This window comes from Medicago sativa, chromosome 6, assembly GCF_051527215.1.
Source record: "Medicago sativa cultivar Bolivia chromosome 6, Bolivia_mono, whole genome shotgun sequence".
Taxonomy (NCBI): Eukaryota; Viridiplantae; Streptophyta; class Magnoliopsida; order Fabales; family Fabaceae; genus Medicago; species Medicago sativa.
In genome coordinates, this window is record NC_140754.1 from 53,894,347 (window position 1) to 53,912,722 (window position 18,376).

General features: G+C 35.6%; 1 long non-coding RNA gene and 2 pseudogenes across 1 annotated transcript; all 3 read left to right on the top strand.

Annotated features, from left to right (window-relative positions):
- Nucleotides 1–2,145: 2,145 nt before the first annotated feature.
- Nucleotides 2,146–4,595, top strand: LOC146915681 (uncharacterized). Its single transcript, XR_015013407.1, has 4 exons — nucleotides 2,146–2,509; nucleotides 2,799–2,939; nucleotides 3,857–3,998; nucleotides 4,142–4,595. It is a non-coding gene; the product is annotated as an uncharacterized LOC146915681 (long non-coding RNA).
- Nucleotides 4,596–9,401: 4,806 nt separating this feature from the next.
- On the top strand, nucleotides 9,402–10,085 carry LOC146915682 (ASI1-immunoprecipitated protein 3 pseudogene; annotated as a pseudogene).
- Nucleotides 10,086–11,107: 1,022 nt separating this feature from the next.
- LOC146915683 (chaperone protein ClpB1 pseudogene) lies at nucleotides 11,108–11,685 on the top strand (annotated as a pseudogene).
- The last annotated feature ends 6,691 nt before the right edge of the window (nucleotides 11,686–18,376 follow it).

Consider the following 18,376-nt stretch of genomic DNA (forward strand, 5'->3'; position numbering starts at 1 on the left):
CCTTCAACAGCTTATTCTATTCGTTCCTCTACCCCTTTCTTTCTTTCTTGCGTTCTCAGCTTCAGAGATGTTGATGTTTCTGTTGAATCCGATTCATTCAGATGAAGAGAAGGGATTTATGAAGGAGGAAGAGAGGGAATGAGTTGTTGTTGTGTAGTTTATGGAAAGGATGATGAGATTGATGTGTTGTTGTTGTGGATTGTTGTTGTTGTTGAAGGAGTGGAAAAGAAGAAGAAAAGAATGAAGAGAAGGGAAGGAGGAAAAGAAGGATACGGTGGTAGCATGAAGAAGGGGGAATAAAGATGATGATGATATAAACCCTAACCTTTTTTTTAATAAAATTAACGGAAAGGACTAAAAGCAGTAACGTGACAAAGTTAGAGGACCAAAATAATTCATTTTTTAGTTAGAGGACCAAACCGATACTAAATAAATAGTTAGAGGACTAAAAATGCAATTAAGCCTTTTTATTCAGAAAAACCTCTTTGATAATTACAAATATTACTGGTTAGTCAAACCTATGAATAGTGATAGACATCAATGAAATTAATTACAAATATTTCCTTATTAAAGAATTAAATTTAAGAGTAAATAGTCACTTTAGTCCCTGGCTCTGCACCTCGCTGTCATATAGGTCCCTAACTCAGGATTAAATACAAACAAGTCCCTGACTCTACACTTCTATTATCACTTTAGTCCCTGCCGTTAAAAAATCTGTTAAGTGATGATGTGGCATGCTGACAAAGAGTATGACGTGTCACAGGGACTAAAGTGAAAGTAAAAAAATGGTCACTTTGGTCCCTAAATCGAAAATCAATATCCTCAATTTACTGTTAGATCCCTGACTATGTATACTTACTGTCAGTTAGGTCCCTGAATCGAAAATCAATATCCTCAATTTACTGTTAGGTCCCTGACTGTGTATACTTACTGTCAGTCAGGTCCCTGATAGTAAACACGAAATTAGGGGTCAAAATCCAAATGCACGTCTGAATGAACTACAAATGCTTACATCTTTCATGCCAACTCCAAGGGGTCCGAGGCCAACTATGTGATGTTTGTTAGTTTATTTATTTATAAGCACAACTGTGGTGCGATATTTTGTTTAATATTTTGCTGAATCATTATGTAATGGCTTGTTGAATTATATGCCCAAATATGGTGCAATCTTTTAATTACTCTATGGCTGACATTAATGACTTAATAGTTATGTTATGGAAACATTTGTTATTAAACTATGGAATCATTTTTATAAGTGTTATAATAATATTTTGATATTTAGCACAAATGCCTTAGTGTTGAGTAAGTAGCATGTTAAACTAACAACTTGCCAAGGATCTTAGTGAAATTTCGTGTTTAATGTCAGGGATCTAACTGATAATAAGTACACACAGTCAGGGACCTAACAGTAAATTTAGGATATTGATTTTCGATTCAGGGACCTAACTGACAGTAAGTATACACAGTCAGGGATCTAACAGTAAATTGAGGATATTGATTTTCGATTCAGGGACCAAAGTGACCATTTTTTACTTTCACTTTAGTCCCTGTGACACGTCATACTCCTTGTCAGTGTGTCACATCATCACTTAACAGATTTTTTAACAGCAGGGACTAAAGTGATAACAGAAGTGTGGAGTCAGGGACTTGTTTGTATTTAATCCTGAGTCAGGGACCTATGTGACAGCGACGTGCAAAGTCAATGACTAAAGTGACTATTTGCTCTAAATTTAATTAAGGGAAAACTTAGGTGTATTTCCTTATTTAATTTAAGGTTTTAAGTTCTTCGGTAGTTAACTGTAGAAGTTTTCCTCGGTAGTTAACTACAGCTGGGTTCTATTTTCCTCGGCAGTTAACTACTGAAGGGTATTTTCGTCTTTTACATGTGTTTCTCAGCCTTTGCATATGTGTCAACAACGATTATATATATATATATATATATATATATATATATATATATATATATATATATATATAAAGGTTTTGAGAGTTTGTCAAAAAAAAAAAATATAAAGGTTTTGAGAAAAGAAGATTCGTATGTGGGCTTCAAAACCAATTTTTTTTATGGTAAAAAAAAACATTATTTTAAAAAAAAAAAGAAGAAACATTTAACATATATAAATATAACACGTATTTTATATTATAGAAAAAAAGTTATTTGTGTTGTACCTTACCTTTATCCATATCGCCTTCATCATCCCAGACACAAATTTCTTCCCCAAATAGTACCTCAAATCTTTAAATCGTTCATCCTTTCCTTCAAATCGTTCTTCAAATCCCTTCACACCAGCTTCGTTCAAATCTCCAAAACCAAATCTCATAATCCTCTAGTTCAAATCGTTCCTCAGACACACCCAAACCCTTTCGACCATGAAAACCCACTTAACCCAATTCGTTCCTTAAACCCAAGTCGCAATCGAACCCAAATCGTTTCTCAGATCTTCGATTTCTCTCTTTAGACCTCAAATCTGTTATTGATTTTGATTTCCCGAACCCATTTGACCATTTGGTATGCTTGACTTCTCTTTGCTTTGGATTTCGATTTTTCTTATTATATATTGTTTTTTGAATGATATATAGAAATTTTTAGTTTCTGTGAATAGATGAGATCGAGAGAAGGATAGGATTTATGATCCATTTCATAATTTTTCTACTTTGTGCTAATTCAATGATTTTGCAATTTAGGTCAGAGTTATTTTTGTTTTTTTTCACGGTGTTTTTTCTTATTAAATATTTATCACAATATTTTTAAGACATGTTGTATTGAACTTTTGTGATTCACACATTGTCGACCGCAGATCCACTGTTGTCACCAAATTCAAATCCACCAGAATCAAATTCACTCATTGCTCGCTCCGACCCAGATCAAACGTCGTCATGAATTCTGCTCCAGTCAGATTTTGTCGTCGCCTTCACCGCCAAACTCGTGAAAAATAACGGTATGTTTTGTCCTCTCTGCCGATCGTATTTACTCGCAAGGGTTTCGAGATTATCTTGATAATCCCTAATTTCCCAAAAGTTCTTTGTTGAGGTATATCTTTTTTCTGAAATCATTCTTTTATTTTTTCAGTTTTTATTTAAACCATCATTTTCATGTTGCGTTATCACTAATAGGTCGACTAAAACATCAATTTTTCACGTTTAATCATCAACTTTAAGTTTCATTTTTGCAATGTATTCTTGAATCACATATTGTGTTGTAAATTGTTATATGTGATGTTGATTTGTCTAGATCTGAAGTGGTTTTTAGTTTGTTATATCTTCTATGGTTCTTCTCTTTTCTCTTAATTATTAGTTTTTCATTTGTTTATTTATTTATTGGTTAATTGCCTAGGTTTTGTGTTGCTCTACTTGTGTTTGGAAATATATATTATTATTGTTTATTAGCGTGAAAATAAGATGAGTATATTTTGTGTAATATGTTGTTATTTTTGTTTTTGAGCCAGTTATGCTTGTTCCATAGATATAGTTATTTTAGTTTGTATGTCATGATATATGTAAAAAGGCTGTCAACATGGTTACTGCTCTAGTGTCATGATGATTTAGGAAAATTTTCTCATGGGTTTAATAGATTGTAGGTAATGTCCATATCCAATAAGTCTGCTTATGTGTGTTATGGTGATAGTATTTTCACTATTGTTTCTACTTCCATGGTCTAGTTAGAAATTAAAATTTTAGAGTATATGTCCTAGTTATAATTTGATCCAATATTCTTAAAAGTTTCACCTATTATCATCCTTTTTTGTTATTACTATTATTCTAGCTTAAGCTTGTTTTTCTTAAAGTGCAAGCTACAATTTTGGTTTGGGAGGCTCTTTTAAAAAAATCTAATATTGTTCTGACTGTGTGACTGCAGAACTAAAATTAGATCAATAACTGCAGCTTTCGCTTCTAATGCGGGTGTTGTGTAGCTTCAACAAGATAGGCATGGGTCATGGTACAAAGTTTCAGCTCGAAATGTTTGTTTTTCAACATTGAGATCAACATTTCCGTTTAAGGTGTGTTGTGATTTTAGGCATTTATGGTTTAACTTCAAGCATGTCTTTGTCATATATACTATTCAATTTTGTTTTTAGAATGGTATGTGTTCTTGTTTTATTAATCTAAGAGTTTTTATGCTTTCTTTGTTGTATGCATTTAGAAGCTACTATGAGACTGAAGTGTGAAGGAACATGACAATGAGCTTGTGTCGTAAATTGAGGCATCCGGCCGTAAGGGATGGGAAGCGTTCAAGGGATGGGAAGTTGAGGCATCCGGCCGATGCCAAAGCATGTAAAGACTTTGATGCAAAACATTCAGATTTTGCTCGTGAAACCCGTAATGAATTACAAGATAAACTTGAATGATCGAGTTGGATGGTGTTTTATTTTGGATTGTAGTTAAACCACATTTTGGATTGTAGTTAAACCACTAAACTTGTCTGAACTATAGTTTTGTTTTGTTATTTTGCTAGGCTTATACTTCGAAGCATTAAACTTATCAAGTAATGTTTGACATTTTGATTGCTAGGATTATTATATTACATCTTTTGTGGTTGTATTTGCTAAATTCGATCTTGTTTGAGTTATAATTGACAATTTTAATATTGCCTTTAAGCTATAGTTACATTTCTAAAATAATTGGAAAATTCTAAAATTTTACGAGAACACTCTAAAAATGTTGCCTGTAAGCTATGGGGACGTTTTTAGGTTTTCTTAAAGATTCACATTTAAGGCAACGTTTTTTAATTGAAGCAATCTATGGGAACATTTAAAAACGTCCCTTCAGAATTCCCAAAAAATCGTCCTCTATTCTTAGGGCTTAGGCGACGTTTTGAAATAGTGTGCCCAAAGATCATGAAAAAACGTCCCCATAGACTATAGGCGACGCTCGTATAGGAGACCCCTAGAAAACGTCCCCTATACCATTAGGCAACGCTTTTCATAGTTCTGGCAACATTTTTCGATTGTTGTTATAAAGGATAAATGGTGTAGTGTATCCTGAGTTTTAATCTTACAAGTAGTGCTAAGTGTACGGTTGTGACGTTGGTTGCAACATGGAAGATCTTGAGAATAGTTCAGGAAGATAGTAAACAAGTGGTGAACAGGAATGTGAAGTTTCACACTTTTCAACAGAATAGAGTATTGGTTTAAGCCAACCAGTGGGAATCAGAGTAGTTCCACGGAAGTTAATCGGTGATCACGGAACATGGGATATTAGTATGTATGAATCTTCGTGAAGAATGTTCGGTTGGTAACACAAATATAGCAAGAAGCACCATAAGACAAGCAAGGAGTCCTCGATGCGATAAGTAAGTAAGGATGCTTATATAGTCAGCGTTGGCTAAGGTAAAAGTTTAAAGTATGAATCTTTACCTAGGTAAGATGAGAAAGACTAGAGTTGCCATTTATGAATTTATCAGGATGCATGAATGATGATATTGGAAAACATGTATGAAATCAGAAGGTTTTCTTTTGTGACTCAAAGTAAAGGTCGAAGCGACAAGAATAATGACTAGTATTCGGAAAAGGTAGTAACGCTCGAGCAATACTTGAGTAAGATAATTTGAAGATTCAAGTTTAGTGTTCCTGAAGAAGAGGAACAAGTCAATGTCAAGTGGGTCAAGTATCTTCTTTGGTTTATGTTATGTATTAATGGATGTCAGAGGTATGTATGTCAGTTAAGAGGGGAAGAATCCACTCTTGAAGTTAAAGTATGTTATCTCGAAAGGAGATGCAACTCTTGAGTTTTGTGTAATGAGATTCATACTCTTGTATGCAATACTTGTTGAGTGAAAACGATACTTGTTAAGATATGTCAAACCATGATTTAATAATCTTTAAGTTGAGATGGGTATTAAGGAACTTGGGAATGATGTTTATTTTTTTTTTAAAAACATAGAGTTTTACATTTTCAAAATTGAAAAGGTACGCCGTAAGCTCACTTAAGACGTACAAATTTGAGGACCAACTTGTTGTGGGAAAGTTAGGGGCGAGTTGTAAAATCTTTTTCAAAATATAAAGACTCATCCTGTGGTTCTGTGGTACCATTATAGATTCAGTTTTGAAATGATAATTATGTCATGTAACTATTCGTTCCAAGAACCCATATACCAAAGTTTGGAAAAAAAATTAAAGTTGTGATGGGTATTACGACATTTGAAAGCATGCAAACGTTATTAGTTTGGAAAATAGCAATGTCCGTATGATACCAATATCATACGGGATACATAGATTTGTAATTAAGAGTGTTCAATGCAAGTGCAAATGGACTTAGTAGGAAGTGCAAGAGTAAGTGAAACACAACACAGGTTATTAGATTGTTAGATGAATCAGCATTGTTGATTTCACTTTTTCATGTAAAGCTATATGAGTTACCCTTTAATTCGGGTGCAATGAGATCAGAAGATTTTCTAAGGCTCTGAAAAGAGATAAGTGATTCGTGGAATCGCCTAGACGAGTAAAGTAAGTAAGTGACATGTATCTCAAGGTACAGTAAGTAAGATGATGTATGAACTATGTGGTTACACAATAAGATGTTTATGATGCAAATGAGCACTGCAGGGCAAACCTGGATTCCAGTAAGGCTCTAGTTGAAAGGCAAATCCTGAGTGATTAGTTAATGAAAGGTTACTTATATGAATGGTTAATGCTGAGCGGATAAGTTATGGGTCCGAGACAACCAGGCCACATGTAGCAAAGGTGTGTTTTAAACACGATGTTCTAAGTTAACTCTGTGGTCTTGAGGAAGAGAGTAAGACCGAAGAGACTACATTCGTTTTTATGTGGAACAAGAAAGAGGAGAAATTATATGATTTGATAAGAAGTATGCTTCGAACTCTTTGGAGTAGGCATGATCAGATTTTATTTAGCTAAAACCAAAGGAGGCAGATTTTAATCATGGTGATTGGTAGAGGATTTCTAAATTTCTAGGACGAAATTTCTTTAAGGGGGTAGAATGTAATATCCCGCCTGTCAGCATCGGAATATTACCAGTCGATCGTGCCAGAGTGTTGAGATTCAAGGAAAGTATGTATGGAGAATATTTATTATGTTATGTCAGCTTAAATCAAGTTAAGTATCAGTGTTGGAATAAACACGTATGAGGTAAGGGCATGATGGTAATTTCACGAAGAAGGATATTTATAAGATTTTGGTTAAGATATTTTCATAACTTCTTATCCTTTCTCCCTCTAGATTTGTTGGCAAGACTTCCTCCTTCCTCTCTCTAGGAAGCTCACGCCCTTCTCTCTTTCTTTCCACCAAATCTTCCAAATCTTCTTCCTTCCATGGCAAGTGAATCCATGATACTCTCTCTTGATCTCTTAGGCATGTAAAAGCTTGGTTAAGGTTTGATTTCTCTATTCCACCTCTCAAGAAGAGATTCAAAAGAATCTAGGGTTTGGATTGGAAGAAGAAGCTAGGGTTATGTTTGTTGTTTTGGAACTCCTGTTAATTTTACTACATGGAATTGGAGGGTTAAGCAAGAAACAACTTGAGTTGAGTTCATCTTGGAGTCAAGAGTCAGGGTTTGGTTCATGGTAATATGGAAGATGATTCAAGCTAGGTTTTCTTCATGGTCAAGAATCATGGTGCTTAGATTGCAAGAAAGAGCAACAAGATGGATTGGTTTAAGTTAAGGAAGCAAGTGATCAAGAACTAGGGTTTGGTTGCTTGAGCTAGAAACTTGAAGCAGTCACAAGAACTTGGTTTAGTTGAGTTCCATAGATAGAATTCCTTACCTTTGGGATTATGTTTATGTCTTGTAGAATAACATGAAAATTTTAGGGTTTATGGAAGAAATAATTGCCCTTTTTCTTGCCATGCTTACTAAATGTGTTAATACTTGCCATATGAGTATTTTACAAGTATCCTATGATCAAATATGTTCCAATATACTTAGAGACACTTGGTTTTGAGGTTTTTAGGTCAAAAATACCATTTTCACAAGTTCTGGACTGTCACAACTCGCCACAGTGAGCTATTACTCGCCACAGCGAGCAGAACGAAGCAGAACCAAGGTTCTGCTCACCTCCAACTCGCCATGGAGAGCAGCTGCTTGCCTCCCACATAAATTTACTCGCCTAGGCGAGCAAGTGGTGCATTCTGGTACTGCTTGCTCGTTCTGGCAGATTCGGTGTTTTTCGTACCGGATTTTTGCGTGCAGTCTTTTATAAAAGGAAACCCCTCAAACCAAGGTCCGATATTATGATTTTCTAGAAGAGTTTTTTTATGAATGAAGCAAGTATTAAACATGTTTATTGATGCTTGATACACGAGAGAATGATATGTATGATTTGATAGGAACTGGGGTAGCAAGTTATTCATTAAGCAAGGGAAAAATTTGAGCCTCGACATAGTAGTCGAGAACTAGCATGTTAAGCAAGAATCCCTAGAATGATAAGACGCGAAGCATGTTATCTTCGCACATGATCAAGAATGATGTAGCAAGTATGAATTTACCGCTAATCGGATCGATCAAGGTTTCGAGGTAAACTAGTAAGCATGATTAGGTTTAACTTTCATGAACGACAAGACTATGACATGTATAATGTAGGTGGCATGTCTCTTGCTATCCACGCCAGGGGATACAGGGGGTTTTCATGATGAGAACGGTTCAAGCCGCAAGGGACCCGCATGTCACTGAGTAAGAAAGACGTAGGTGTTTGTGTCTCTTGTTATCCACGTTAGGGGGATACAAGAGGTTCTCGAACCAAGGGGAACGATTCAAGCCATAAGGGACCCGCACGACACCGAGGGAGTCCGATGTACCCTTGCTAGGTTTCATCGGTCATGTATGGGATTGTTCTCAGGGTTACTCCACCCAGGGCTCTCCGTAAAATGAATAAGATAATGACTGTTTGTTCAACGCTAACATAATGAATGAACTTATGCACGCCCATGTATGTTATGATTATGATTCCATGCACGATTATGATTATGATCACGAATGAACTCATGTACGACTATGTTAAGAACAAGAGCATAAGATGTTATTAGACAAGTACAAGACATGGAATAGAACTAGTAAAGAATGTATTATCGATGACTATCTTAGGTTTCCCCTAATCGTCCAGTGTAGAATCGTGTCATAATTATGTTATGCTTAGGCCTCGATACGTAGAGCATATTCTTGGCAATGCGGTTTTAGATTTCCCTTGACCGCCATGTCACATATAGAAGTGAAGCCTATAGCAAGTTAAGATGAGACTATGACGGCCTTAGCATGCACGACCGTCTAGTATGCAAGTCCCCACACACGTATAGTCAACCAACAGGTTGTATTATAGACACGTGGTGACCGTAGGTTTCCCCTGAGGTTACCTATAGCCTAGGATTTAGGGGAACTCACTGAGACATTATGTCTCATCCCAATCCTTATTTGTTTCACATAAACAGGTTGGACGTCAAGGTAGCAACCGGATGGATATTTCAGCAAGAGCTCTTTCGTACTCGCAGCATGGTGACTACGGATTACAAAGATGCATTTATCTTATCATGGACAAGTATTGTTGTGTTGATAATGTACGAACGCGTTTTGTTGTATAATATATTCATTCGAAGTTTTTATGTTGTAATTTTTTAATGTATCCAGTACTAAACTAACGCACATGCTAGACTTTCTAGATACGTCTAGTATGGGTGTTACATTTCTATTTTTTGATTTCCAGAGATATTTTTTGTCAGGACATCACGCAATCCCTAAATGGAAGCTTGATGATTACAGGACAGTGGTTTTACTGTCCAGATGAAGCAGAAAAAAAAGGAGGTGGTAGGTGGCAATCGATTGACAAAAAAGATTTGTTTTATAGTTTCCACCAAGATGAAGTTCTTGCAGAATCTATTATGCATAAATGTGTGGTGCATTTTGTTCCCATACACAAACAACTTCCAGATCGTAAGCAACATCCCGGTTTTATTATGCAGAAGGTGTATGACACAAATGAATTGAAATTATGGAATCTAACTGATAAGGACTATCAAGACGATAATCAACAAGAAATTGATGAGTTTGTTCAGAAAACTCATCAATGTTTTGGTGAACTACCCGACATTGAGACCGATGAAGCTGTTGATCAGGAAGATCTGCCTGAATGCACATCTTGACAACCGGATCCTTATTCTCTGATGTTCATTTACAAAACAATCAATGAGCTACCTAGTTATTACAATAAGTTAAAAATTAAGTTATACTCACATGATTTTAATGAGAAGAGATAAGCCAAGCTAAATCAGAATAGTGTAAACTTTATTCAGATAATGAGGCTAAAGTATACAAGTTTCCTGCATAACTATAAAAATATTTCTTTAATCACGACAAAGAACACATGTTTTTAGCAATTTCAAATAAATAAATAGCAAAATTTTCTTCCACTAAGACTTGAATCTGATTGCCTTAAGTCCCAATTGAAGACAAATAATGTACGTGCAAATCTAGAGTTCAGATTTGGAATTGACTGTGATGAAAGTAACGGCCTTTTGATTGCTTCAGCAAACAGATTAACCAGAGTTGATCCCTTGGCTCCATATTCTATTTATTTAGAATTAACTTCAATTAAAGACATGTTATATCATACATAGATTCTATCTTGAGAAACTGTCTTCGCGTCAGCATTCTCAAAATTGCTGATGAGCAATAAAAACCTGTTGGTAATAATAAGACAAGAATAGAAGTTGTATCAACTATCTTATCTTACTATAAATCTGTTACGCAAATTGATGCTACGTTGATTTCTAAACCACCTTTGAATTATTGATGATAATTATTTGTGCATTAAGCACGCAACTTTAGTGCTTAAAGATGCATACTTTGTACGAGAGATGCTAGCAAGAAATCGACCTTTCCAATAACATTCATGATATAACTTGGCCATCAAAGGTGATGTGTGACATGTAACATGTAACATGGGACTCTTAATATTAATATCATCTTTGTTCATATCTAGATAGTGTCCTTGCCTGGCCCAAATAGGTATAACAAAAGGGAAAAACAAAAGAACATCGATAAATACAAATAAAATTACAAGCATTCTCTTCAACCAACAATTTTGAAATAAAAAATCAATAATGAACCAATACAATTTAGGTAAACAACAGCATTTTGAGTCTTCAAGAGAACATCTGCCAACATGTACAAAAGCTTTGAAGTTGGTGTCGCTGTTTCTAGAGTAAAATCAGAAGTTGACAAGCTTTATCGTAAAGGGAAGAAAGTTGAAAGTGCTTTTGGTGATACAAATTTTCAAGTTTTGAAAAAATATGGTAGCGATTTGGTTGAACGAGCAGGGAAGCTTGACTCTGTTATTGGACGTGATCAAGAGATAGAACGGCTTGTCGTGATTTTATCAAAAAGGAATAAGAACAATCTTATTCTTGTAGGAGAGCCAGGTGTTGGAAAAACTGTTGTTGTTGAAGGGTTGTCTCAAAGGATGGTAGAGGTAGAAAAGATCTTGAAAATGGTAAAACAGATCTTGGAAATCTTGCCAATGCACAAATATTTGCTTTAGATATGGGCGCATTAGTTGCTGGTGCTAAGAGCAATGGAGATTTTGAAGAGAGGCTGAAGGAAGTTTTGAAAGAAGTGGAAGAAGCTGAAGGAAGGGTAATTGTTTTCATCAATGAAATCCATCTTGTTCTTGGTGTTGGTAGAATTGAAGGATCAATGGATGCTGCTAATCTTCTCAAACCAATGCTTGATCATGGTGGATAACCTAAGATGCATTGGCGCAACAATAATTGAAGAAAACAAGAAGTATGTTGAAAAAGTTGCAGCATTTGAGAGGAGGTTTGTATAGATTGATGTGACTGAACCTAGTGTTTCAAATACCATCAGTATGCTTCATGGAATAAAAGAGATATAAAAGGATCACAGTGGGGTTATAATTCAAGACAATGCTTTTGTTGTTGCACCTTAATTGTCTAGTCGATACATACCAGCTATGTCTCGACTAGACAATTGAGCTTCAACAACAATAGCATTGTCTTGAATTATAACAACATGGTGATCCTCGTATATCTCTTTTATTCCATGAAGCATACTAATGGTATTTGGAACACTAGGTTCAGTCACATCAACCTATACAAACATCCTCTCAAATCCTGCATATTTTTCAACATACTTCCTGTTGTCTTCAATTGTTGTTGTGCCAATGCATCTAAGATATCCACCACGATCAACAATTGGTTTGAGAAGATTAGCATCATCCATTTATCCTTCAATTCTACCAGCACCAAGAACAAGATGAATTTCATTGATAAAAAGAATTACCCTTCCTTCAGCTTCTTCCACTTCTTTCAAAACTTCCTTAAGCCTTTCTTTAAAATCTTCGATGCTCTTAGCACCAGCAACTAATGTGCCCATAGCTAAAACAAATATCCTTGCATTAGCAAGATTTCCAAGATCTGTTTTACTATTTTCAAGATCTTTTTTACCTCTACCTATCCTTTGAGCCAACCCTTCAACAACAACAGTTTTTCCAACACCTGCCTCTCCTACAAGAATAGGATTGTTCTTATTCCTTTTTGAGAAAATCATGACAAGCCTTTCTATCTCTTGATCAATTCCAATAACAAGGTCAAGCTTCCCTGCTCGTTCAACCAAATAGCTGCCATATTTTTTCAAAACTTGAAAATTTGCATCACCAAAAGCACTTTCAACTTTCTTCCGTTCTTTACAATATAGCTTTTCAACTTCTGATTTTACCCTAGAAACAGTGACACAAAAAAAAACTCATTGAAGTAATAACAATCTCCATCATTGAAGTGAGAACATGACACTTGAAGAGCGCAATGTTGTCAATCACCGATTGCAGTAAATATCGGAGCTATAGTTGTTGTCTCGCAACACTAGAAGAGGATGACAACATATACCTGTACTTGCCGCAAACACGATGACGATGCGAGTATGATGGTGATGCAAGCATGATGGTGCACCAGAAGAGAAAATACAGTCAAGTGAGAACTAATAAATTGAGGGTGAAGATGCAACCACCGAATGAAACCCTACTTTGTACATGAGAAATTAATGTGAGTTTTTCCCAGTAGCTCCTATATGGAGTGACTATTGATCCTTAATTAACTATCATGGGGTGATTCTTGGAAGGATACATTGCAAATTACTTGATTAAAGTCTTCAAAATGATTTTCAAGTTCCAAGTTCAAGTTTGGAGTCATCATTTACATGAATCTTCTACAAGTTAATTGATTGAAGGTAATTGGATAGATCAGATGTACGAACATTCATGCATGTAAAAGAAAATAATATTAGTGTACGAAGGGATAATGGATATATGAAGTTGAAACTACCACCAACAAGCACCAAGCCTACAAATGTGGCACGCAATGGTGGATCTTGAGTAAATTTGTTGGGGGTGCCAAACCACTATGAAATATATATTAAAAAGTTTCAGGAAGTAGAAAAAATCATTACTTCGCCTAGTGGTTTAAATTGTTTGAAAGTAGCAAGGAGGTGCAGGTTCGAATCCCCACAAACAAATATGTTTTTTTGAATAAAATATGTAAAAATACAAGAGAAATATGTAAAAAGAAGATGGCCTGAGTGTCGAACTCGCGACTTGGGTGATTTTTAGACTACCTTTCCAATGCGTCAGCTGAAAACTAATCAACATAATACACCTAATATAGTATATATTGAAAACCTAGGGGATGTCATGGATCCCATGGGTCTATACTAAGATCCGCCACTGGTGGCACATAAGGTTTTCCTAGTTTCTACCTGAACATACATAGTTACTAGTTGGTGGGAAATAAGAAGAAAAAAATGTTGTATGACTAACTTCAGAAAGTAGAAAATCATGAACATACATAAAATTAAATCAATGTCGGTGACAATCACTTCCTCGTTGAAGGAAGACTAAAATTTGTTAATCATAAGCATAACCCAAAGTTTCACATCAATTTTTAACTCAAAGTTATGAAGTAAACATTAACAACGACATACCAGAGAGGATGCAGTGAGATGAGAGCAACAACGACGCGAGGCGATGACGCAACGGTGACATACAAGGGAGGGTGAAACAACGTATTGACCAATATCTAAAGTTGTAATGTAGTAATCTCCCCATTATTCTTAAATGCAACAATGTATGTTTTCTTCATGAGATGCCTTCCACCAATCATTATGACTTATCGTTATAATTTGTGTGTTGCGTGTGCAGAAGATGCAACAACATGCAAATGTCATGACAAGACACACACAAGAGAGAGGTTAAAGTATGTAATTAATATTTTGAAACAAGAAGAAATAAAACGAAAATCCCAACAAAGTACATACTGATACTTACAAATTTGCCACAGACTTCTATACCCTGTGTTTTTCATTATCAATTAATTATTCACAATAGCCTAATGATTATGATTAAAAAAAATAGATATCCAGTCTCCTTTCGAAAGAAAAATTTGGAAATAAAATTGATAGTTTAGAAATATTACATCATATTCTAAGAGAAGTATTTAAAGTTATATACTAAATCAAATTCAACATTTTGTAGTTAATTTATCACACAACAATTTGAATCAATCATACTCATAACAAATCTATTAATGATAATATGAAAATGATCAATATTTAAAGAAACAGACCAAAGGGAAATTAGAAACTTAATTTAGGTTACCTTGTCTAAGTTCTACAATGCCTCCAAGCCAAAGGTGTAGTTTGCTAAGAAATATGTTCGAGTTTGAAGGGTGCGACAAATACTAATGATATACAATGTAATGTGTTTCAACTATACTTCAATACTGAGAATGCTTATCGTGCAACAAGTGGCTTGTTCTCTGTACCTCTTGTATATGTCAGCTTTGTAAAATCTTCATTTCCTAGTCACCAAAATAAGTGAAACAAATGCACCAAATAAAAAATGCAGTTGTGATAATAATGAAAGATAACTTAAAATAATCAAGCTGGTCACAATTCAAGTCATTAAACAACTGAAAAGTGATTCAATAAAATTCATGATTTGGAAGGTTATTTTGTACATGAAATTAGAACTCAACTCAGAACTCTTTCATAAAAGGTTTATCATTTCGAATTGAATGTGGTAAAGATGGTTCAGTTTGAAGCCCAGTTTAAATGGTCCAACTACCCTGCCGGGTTTAGAATTATACCTTACTAGCAGATATTGCTGGTGGAATAGAGGGTGACATACCACAATAATTTGTGTGTGATGGAGTTGAATACTGATATCCACCAGAAGGTGATTGTGCAGAGTGGTAAGGAGAAGACCGAGTTAACTTACTAGATTCCAATGTGAAAAGCATTCTGAAACTTGCTAAAAATATAGCTTAGGCATGTGCACATGGTTCAAAGTGAGGAACAAATGATTCTTGTGAATTGATTGAAAATTGAACTAGTTTTGTTCTCTCTATTTGATTTACTATGATAGTTCACTTTAATTGCAGTTAGATAATTAACAAAGGTATTGATTTTAAGTCAAAGTATAGAAAATAATAAAAATGAAAATACACCAATAGGACTCGTATAAGATGCAGCTATATAATATTTCTCTGTCAAAAGATTGTTTGGAATTAAATAATCAAATAAATATTGTATGGAATCTCTTGTTCCTTGTGATCAATCTCTAACAGAGGTTTAAAGAAAATCTGAAATCATCTTTGCAAAATGTTCACCTTCACTTTTGCACCTACGCTTCCCTAATGCGTCAAGTAATGAAACATCTTCCACTAAGCCAACCCTCATTTACATTTGAACTGCAACAAAAGCTTGTGTTTCCTATGCATATAGGCTAATACTAAATCTTCTATGTAATCAAATCAAATGAGTCCTGTAACGCCCACTTTGATAGTGTCTAGAATAATCAAAAGTGCGTTAAAACTGATATTGGATACATTAATTTTACAATATAACTGTGTCATCAAACACAACTTCAACAACCAAAGTCTTATATTACATCATTCTTCATAGAAGTTTGTCGTACAAATCTAATTATACATCCAATATACAACATGTGCTAATAATTATACATATGCATCAACTACTTTAACACCAAGATGAAGTCCTTGCATGCATGCTAAACCTGCACCTTTTCTTTACCTTTACTGTGGGAAACCTGAGAACCTGAACAAATAAGGAGAGGGATGAGACATAATGCCTCAGTGAGTTCTATCTAACCCTAGCTAGTGATAACCTCGGGAAAAGTCTATGGTTACCACGTGTCTACTTTACAACCTGACGGTTGATTATACGTGTGTGGGATGTTTTCCTAGACGGTAGTGCATGCTAGACCCGTCGTAGGTTCAACTTACTTGTTATAGTCTCATATTTCTAAATATGACATCGCGGTTAAGGGGTAATCTAAGACCGCTTTACCAAGATACTCTCTAAGCATCGAGGTCTTTACATATGTCACATTACTAAGTCGTACGATTAGGGGAAAACCTAGAATCGTCATCGACAAAACTATCTTTAACTATTCTAGTCTGAAGCTTAACGTACCTGACGTCATCTCATAGTCAAGAATATTTGAAATAAGAGTTAGCGTTGAACAATAACAATATCTGGATTCATTTTATGGAAAGCCCCGGGGTGGAGTAAACCCGAGCGCAAACCCTATCTGCTCGATGGAAACCTATCTAAGGTAAACCACCGGAACTCCCTAGTGACGTGTGGGCCCCTTACGGCTATTCCCGTTTCACCTAATGGAAACCTCTTGAAACCAACCTAGTGTGATCACAAGAGACACGGCACATATATGTTATTAAAACATTCTTAGTGAAAAGATATCTAATCGTCTCACAATCTATTATTCATCGTCTAAATGATGCTATTCTATTCACGACAAACTATGTCGAGTCTCTATGTTTCTTCCCTTGATAAACTATTACTTTCCCTCTCACATTCAAGTGATTCGCTCACTAGAAATCCCTAATGATTATGTTATGATTGCCATGAATTTTAATTCGAGAATCGTTACGTGTTAGATGCATTGCCTAGATGTCGTTTTGGGGTTATAAGATTGGAAAACGATGAAAGAAATACTTCGGAACGCACCACCGACCCGAGGGAGGGCCAAAGGGCCAAAATTAAGTTGGCCACTCCAGAGGGCTGCGCTATTAGCGCCCCTGGGGCGTGGCTTTTCTGGGGAGCTGCGCTATTAGCGTAGAATTTCGCTAATAGCGTAGCTCTTCGGGCCTGTGGTACCAAAATTGCAATTTTTGACCCAAAACGCATCCTAATGCTTCCTGCAATGCACCAAAACATCCAGCAACATACTAAAGCAATAAATAACATATTTCATGGCAATCTTAACAAATATTCATCAAGAATTAGCTTTGAAGTTCATAAACACATCTAGCACAATCAAAGCTTACACACTAAGAAAGCTCAAACCAAAGGAAGGTTTTTCTAACTAAAAACTCACCTTGCCCAAAAGAAATAAGATTCAAGTGCTTCTAAGCTTAACCAAACCCTAGGTAGACAAGAATCAAGAGAGAGAGAGCTTGCTTCTACAATCTTTAGGTGTTTTCCATCATGAACTTCTTATCCCTTTCCATGATGCTTGCCTCAAGGAAATTTCACAAAGAGTGGATGATTATGGAGGGGAGATTGGGCCGAAATTTTAGAGAGAAGGGAGAGAGAAATATTTGTTGGAAACCTAGAGAGAGAAAATTCAAATGAAAATGAATATTTTGGGACCTTTTGCCCATAAATACCCCTCAAGCTCAAATTCCAATTACGCCCCTAAACTCAGACGCGCACTTCCTTTCGTTAACTGATATTACTCGCAACCTAGATGGATGGGGTATTACACTCTACCCCCCTTAAAAAAAAATTCGTCCTCGAAATTTAGAATTTACCTGAAAACAAGTGCGGATACTGCTTCAACATTTCTGATTCTAGTTCCCACGTAGCTTCACCATCCGGTGAACCTTTCCATACTACCTTCACTATAGGAATCTCTTTGTTTCTGAGAGATTTGACATCACGTTCTACTATCATGTCTGGTTCTGGCTGAAATGTCAAATCTGCTTTCAATTCTATAGAATCCAATTCAACTGGTTGGAAAGGATCCGGTACATACTTCTTCTGTTGGGACACGTGAAACACATCATGTATACCTGACATAGCTGGTGGTAAAGCTAATTGATAAGCCACTGGTCCGATACGCTTGAGTATCAAAAACGGTCCTACATACCTAGGACACAATTTCTTAATCTTGAAAGTACCCCTCAAGCCTAATTTGGGAGTAACTTTCAGGAATACATGATCACCTTCATTGAACTCTAAAGGCCTTCGTCGATTGTCCGCAAAACTCTTTTGACGACTTTGAGCTATCCTCATCTTTTCCTGAATTGATTTAATCTTCAAAGTTGTCTCTTGAATGATTTCTGGTCCAAGAATACTCTTATCTCCTACCTCAGCCCAA